This window comes from Triticum aestivum, chromosome 3B, assembly GCF_018294505.1.
Source record: "Triticum aestivum cultivar Chinese Spring chromosome 3B, IWGSC CS RefSeq v2.1, whole genome shotgun sequence".
Classification (NCBI taxonomy): Eukaryota; Viridiplantae; Streptophyta; class Magnoliopsida; order Poales; family Poaceae; genus Triticum; species Triticum aestivum.
Genome location: NC_057801.1, coordinates 421,479,773 through 421,486,622, shown reverse-complemented (window position 1 = coordinate 421,486,622; position 6,850 = coordinate 421,479,773).

Below are 6,850 nucleotides of genomic sequence, written 5' to 3'. Positions count from 1 at the left end.
GGGGTGTCTGAGTGAAGTGAACGCGTTCCGCGGAGTGACGATGCACGGGGCCTCCGAGTGAAGTAGAGCCGTCCCGCAGAGTGGCGACGTGCGGGGCATCTGGGTGAAGTGGACGCGTTCCATGGAGTGACGACACGCGGGGCCTCCGAGTGAAGTGGACGCGTTTCGCGGAGTGGCGATGCACGGGGCGTCCGATCGATGAAGGCGCATCCATATCGGAGTGGCAGCGCACGGGCCGTCCGAGTGTTGTAGACAGGTTGAATGCAGTGGTCATGGTCATTGCTGTGGAGGATCGGTCGAGTGGACCCCGCGACCTCACGGCCGAGTGAGCCCTGTTTGAGCGGACGTCTCATCCGAGTGCTCCCGCCTGTCCGAGTGAACCGCAATCGTCGTTGTGGAGGTGCATTACGGATGACGCACTGATGCGATACCTTGCATGTACGCAGAATCTTACTGGAGCTGGGCGGCGGACGAGAGGTCAACTTGGTGCAGCGCTCGGTCAGTAACGGGGCAATAAATCCCTGTTAATTAGGTGTAATTGTTTGGCTAGCCAACACATGGAAGGAGTAGCCCACGTCCAGACCATGTACACAGAATCTGCACGTAAGAGGCATTGATTAGCGCTAATTAAGCAAAAGTTAAAGCGTTAATGTATGTGATGGAAGTTTCCCTTTCCCACGGTCATTCACTGCATGCAGTTCATTGCTATGCCGTGGGGTTTGCCGGACTTGATCTCGCGGCCCCGGAAGGCATCGAACTCGTCGGGTACGGGACCGTCGGAGGCTCTGGAGAGCAGCTCGGAGACCGTCGAAGTCACGGTCGTCTCGGGCGTGCCTGATGCGGAGCAGCACATCGACGAACACGACGACGCCGACGGGCACGGTGTACCCGACTATGGCGTTCCGGGCCGGGCTGCGATCGCCGGAGTCGCGCGTGTGTGGCGCACTGTGTTTCTATCGCAGGGGCCACCGCACTGCAGCTGACCAGAGGACGAGGCCGTCGAGTGTGAGAGGTTCGAGGACGGTATCGAGGCCGGAGACGATGATCGGCGGATGGCGTCGGTGTCAATGCGTGGAAGCGCGACGTCGGCGTCGTAGATGGAGTCAGAGACGAAGGGTGGATGGCGCTGACATTCGTGCGTGGGGGCGCGACGATGGTGTCGCAGACGAGACCATAGATGGCAACGCGTGGATGGCATCGCTTCATCGCCTCGGAGCAGAACCAACGATCAAAATGGAGCGAGGTGTCCCTTTCGCCGCTTCTTCTCCTTATGATTGATCACGCATGGGTGATGTCTGATCCTACAGGAGGAAAAGATCAACCCATTGTTAGATAATTACTTCAAAGAAGGACTAGATAAAATGGATACCTCCCTGATCCTTTTCTTTGCATGCATAGCGCGATGGCCAAAATTCTAGCAGCCAATCTCTCTCGCGATCGTCGTCGATCTGCTGCCCAAAATTGATGAAGAAACCATTTGCACCATGGTTCGACAGACGCCATGCCCCACGGTGGGCGCCAACTATCATGGGAACGATTCCGACAATAATAAGGTATAGGGTAACGGAGCATGATCTATCGAGATGCATATGGGTGACACAGTGGTTTTAGCGAGTTCGGGCCTCTCACAGTGGAGATAACAACCCTACATCTCGTGCTTTGGAGAGGCTTTGTTTTATCTGAGTATATATCCGGAGATTACAATGTGTGTGTGAGAGAGAGGAAGGAATCCCCATGCCTGAGCTAAGTCCTGAGACTAATGGTGAAAAGAGAGAGAGGTGGAAGAAGAGAGCCCCCCAAGTCTAGTGGTGGGGGTGGCTTATATATAGTGCGCCATCCCCTCACCTCCTATGTTACAAAGTGGGGCATGAATGCCATAATGCGAGCCCACTACCAAGCCCTCACCATGAGAATGATGTCAACTACTTTGTTGCCTGCTGGTCTTCGTAAATTCGAGTGAGTCATACGGTCGAGTGGTGAACTGCCATCCGAGTGGATGGTATACTGCTTGGTCGAGTGGATAGTATGCTGTTTGTCCGAGTGGGTAGTATGTCTGTATGAAATTTATCTGGACCCACATGTTGTGTGGACCCATGCTTTATGATACTTCGACCCTTCATGGGCCTACCTGTTATGTGTATCCCCAACACCAGCAAAGCGGTAGAACGGAGGTCACTGTGGAGCCCAAGACGGCGTCATTGCCAGTGCCTTTGGCAGCCGAAGACCAACTTTAGTCAGGATAACTTGTACTAGATGTTCCCCTTGAATATGGCCGTTGTTGGCGCCCTTCCCGCTCAATATTTGGGAAGAGGACCAGGGCCTCTATATATAGAGATAGCCACCACAGTAGAGGGCATCGAGTTCTCATCAGATCCAGAGGGGATCGAACTTACCCAAGTAGTTCACCACACCAGCCCAAGAACACCTCTCGCGAGGGTGTTCTTCCTTTGTACTGCCCATCATCAGCCCCTGAGGGTATTACACTACACCACACACTGGAGTAGGGTATTACACCACAACGGTGGCCTGAAGCAGTATAAACCTTGTGTCCCTCGTGTTGTTCATCGCGTAGCTTAGATTCTCAGCGAGACGTTGGGACGTGGATCGGTAGGAGGAAGATCTTCGTGCGCACCCCAGAGTTTGAACCTTGAGGGTTTTGCCGGAACCCCATATCCGACATTTGGCACGCCAGGTAGAGGTGCGCCGGAATCTTTCTTCCGCTGTTCCGCGTTCGACCGTTGATCGCATCCATGGCTGACGCTCGCCGGGCTCGTGCTGAGCATCAGGCTGCTCTCGCCGCCCGCGTCGCCCAGACGGCTCCCATCGGTGGGCCTCCCCGTCGTTCTTCGTCGCCAGCCGCCAACGCCGCCACCGGCCCGGCGGGGAACGAGCACCAGGCGTCGTTGCTGCATCCCTTGGTGCGGCGGGAAGGCCGCACCACCACTCCGTCGCTGACTCTAGCTGGTTCATCGTCTCACGCCTGTCGCGCTCCCACGGATGCACATGCCGCGTTGCTCCTGGCACGCGAGCTTCTGCACTACCGTTCGTCGATGACCTCTACGAGGAGTGGCTCACTCGCATCACCGAGCTCGTCAGCGTCGCAGGGGGCTCCCCTGCGCTGTCCCTCTCACTGCCTCGCCCTCCGTCCTGCGTGGGTGATGAAGCTCAGGAGGTGCCTCCGCCACCTCCTCCCCAAGAAGGCGCCCTGGCTCCAAGGCGCGCGGCCACTAGACGAGACCCACCGCATCCAGCACCCGCACGACAAGAAAGGAGCTACCAAGAAATCCCTCGCCCACAAGAAGGTGCTCGCGTGCTCCCTGCTCCAGCACATCGGGACCGCATCCCTGCGCCACCACATCAAGACCCCGCGCTGCCCCTGGCAGCGGAGCGTGGGAATCCCCAGGAGCAAGCCCCGCACTAGCAAAGGGCTCCGGTGGCCATCGCAGCCGCGCCTTCACCACCGAGCTACGCAGTGTCGCATGGCCGGGCAAGTTCAAGCCGGATCTTCCTCCTCACTACGACGGCACTGTCGACGCCGCGGAGTTCCTGCAGCTCTATGAGCTGGGCATCGAAGCGGCCAATGGAGATGAGAAGGTCATGGCGAATTGGTTTCCCATGGCACTCGAGGATGGTGCCCGCACCTGGCTCCTGAACCTGCCTCCCGGCACGATCTCCTTTTGGGACGAGATGCGCACCCGCTTCATCGCCAACTTCCAGGGCACTCGCAACTGTCCACCAGGGTGACCTATGCTGCATCAAGCAACAACCTGGAGAGACCCTATAGAAGTACATCCAGTGCTTCAACAGCGCTCTCCTCAAGATTCCCAAGGTGACCGAGGAGGCCATCATCTCAGCATTCTCTAATGGCGTCTGTGATGTCAAGATGAAGGAGGAACTGACAATCCATGAGGATCTGTGCACATCTCTGGAGCTGTTCAACCTGGCGACCAAGTGCGCAAGGGTTGAGGAGGGACGCCTCTCCCTTCTCGAGCTCCCAGCTGCTGACCCTGAAGAGAAGAAAGCCAAGGCCAAGGATGTGAAGCGCAAAGGAGCAGCCGTGGAAGGGTCGCTGAATGGAACATCGAGCTGCAAGCGTTTCAGTTAGAATTCAGCACGACCAGAGTCGTCAAAGGAGCCACACTTGCAGATTTTGTGGCAGAATGGACAGAGGCACCAGGGCTCGAAGTAGGAGAAGATCGATCTCTTTCCCTAGGAAGCGAGGCACCAGACGGCTGGGTTATGCACTTCGATGGAGTATTCTAGCGACATGGCGCAGGGGCAGGCGCAGTGTTTATATCCCCCACTCAGGACAAGCTCTACTACGCCATGCAGCTCTGTTTCCAGTAGGGTGAAAAAGTTTCCAACAACATAGCAGAATACGAGGGCCTCATAGCAGGCTTAAAGGCAGCGGCTGCACTGGGGGTGAAGCGCCTCATCATCAAGGGTGACTCACAGCTCCTTGTCAACTTCTCCAACAAAGTATACGAGCCCAAAGATGAGCACATGGAGGCGTATCTTGCGGAAGTGCGCAAGATGGAGAAGCAGTTTTTGGGGCTGGAGTTACAGCATGTGCATCGTGTCAACAATCAGGAGGCTGATGACATCACCAAGAGGGCATCGAGGCGGCTGCCTCAGGAGCCTGGCATCTTCGAGGAGCGACTCTTCAAGCCCTCAGCGGCACCGTCACTATCAAGCATAGCGCAACCTCGGGAGGAGCTCCCTCAACCGCCTGCCTTAGGAGCCCCGGCCTGTGGCCCGACCTCAGGAGCACGCTTGCTCCTGGCGCTGGAGCCTCAGGAAGGATGCTGGACTGCGGAGCTCAAGGATTACCTGATGCAAGGGACTCTACCAGAGAAAGAAGAGGACGCGGAACGCGTGGCCTGGCAGGCCATGACCTACTGCATCCAAGATGGAGAGCTCTACCGGAAGCAGCCCAGCGGTGTTTCCCTGCGTTGCATCTCCAGAGAACAGGGGAAGGAGTTGCTGATAGACACTCACGGTGGAGACTATGGGCACCACTCGTCATCACGGACCCTCGTCGGCGAGGCATTTCATAGCGGGTTTTATTGACCTACAACACTCAACAACGCAGTCGAGCTGGTGAAGGCTTGAGAAGCCTGTCAATTCCACGCCAAGCAGATTCATCAGCTAGCTCAGGGCCTGCAGACCATTCCACTCTCATGGCCATTCGGAGTGTGGGGGCTGGACATTTTGGGCCCGTTTCCTCGGGCGCCAGGGGGCTATCGCTACCTCTACGTCGCCATTGAAAAATTCACCAAGTGGGCTAAGGTGGAAGCTGTCCGCACCATCCCAGCTGGTTCTGCAGTCAAGTTCATCAAGGGCCTCGTGAGCCAATTAGGGGTGCCTAATCACATCATCACCGACAACGGTTCACAATTCACCAACAATCTCTTCAAAACATATTGTGCTAACCTTGGAACGCAGATATGCTATGCCTCAGTGGCACACCCTCGGAGCAACGGCCATGCTGAACGCGGCAACGCAGAGATCTTGAAAGGCCTCAAAACCAAGACCTTCAAGAAGAAGCTGGAGGCCTGCGGCAGGGGCTGGTACAACGAGCTCCAGTCCGTGCTATGGTCTATCCGCACTACCGCCACCAAGTCGACCGGTGAAACCCCGTTCTTCCTCGTCTACGGAGTGGAAGCGGTCCTCCCTCACGAGGTCAGGTGTTGCTCCGCACGGGTCCTAGCGTTTGACGAAGCACAACAGGACGCCATGTGGGGGATGAATCTCGTGCTGGGGGAGGAATACCGTCGGGAGGCCGCGCTACGAGCGGCAAGATACCAGCAGGCACTGCGGCGGTACCACTGCCGCAACATCCGCCCCAGAATTCTCGAGGTAGGTGACCTCATGCTCAGGAGGGTGCTCTCCAGGGAAGGGCTGCACAAGCTCTCGCCCATGTGGGAGGGCCCGTTCAAGGTTGTTCATGTTTCCAGACCTGGCGCCGCGCGCTTGGAGACCCAGGAAGGGGTGCCCATTCCGAACGCGTGGAACATTCAGCACCTCCGAAGATTCTGAAGTAAGGCCCAGTGCTTGTAAAGAAGGCCCGGCGCCTATGAAGAAGGGCCCAGTGCCTGCAAAGAAGGCCCGGTGCCTGTGAAGCTCGCCGCCCCAAGAAAAGGCCCAATGCCTGTGAAGAAGGCCAATGCGTGTGAAGCTCGCTGCCCGTGACACTCTCACACAATAATGAGTTGGGGCTATACACGCCCCGGAGTCTCCGGAGTGCCGCCCTTGGGCCTCGGACGCTCCCACCCACGCCCAGTGGCAGAACTTAGCTCTGCGCTGGTGAGAAGACATCGAAGACTAGATTAGGTGCTGGACGCGGATTTTCATTTGCTTTCCGCAGTTGGCTTGTTCACCCTTGTTCGAAACTTTATTGGACCTGCTTTTAGTGTTGTTTGCCGTACCCGGCCCGTGATTCTTTGTCTTTGTTTTTCGCCTGACTCGTCCTCTTTTTCGCAAGCCTCGCGAGGGGGCTGCGTGGGCGCCCTCGCGAGGGGGATGCAAGGGCGCCCTCGCGAGTACCATCTTGCTTAATTTTGTGAGGCTTCCTCACTCAAGTTCACAGCGGGAGCACCCCTCCCGGTCCATGCCCCACGGGCATCGCGACGCGAACACAGGACCTGAGCCAGTCACCCTCACGACAAAGGTTCGAAGGCTATCTGCCCGGCTAAATTTGCAGGATTCGAGACGCCCGGCGAGGCCTCCGGCGGGTACCTCGCGAGGCGAAGACGGCAGCGAGCCCCTCGAGCTAAGTTGTTCCTACGCACAAGCATGCAGCCACAACACCACAACACAACATGGGAATAATAGAAATAGCATAATAACT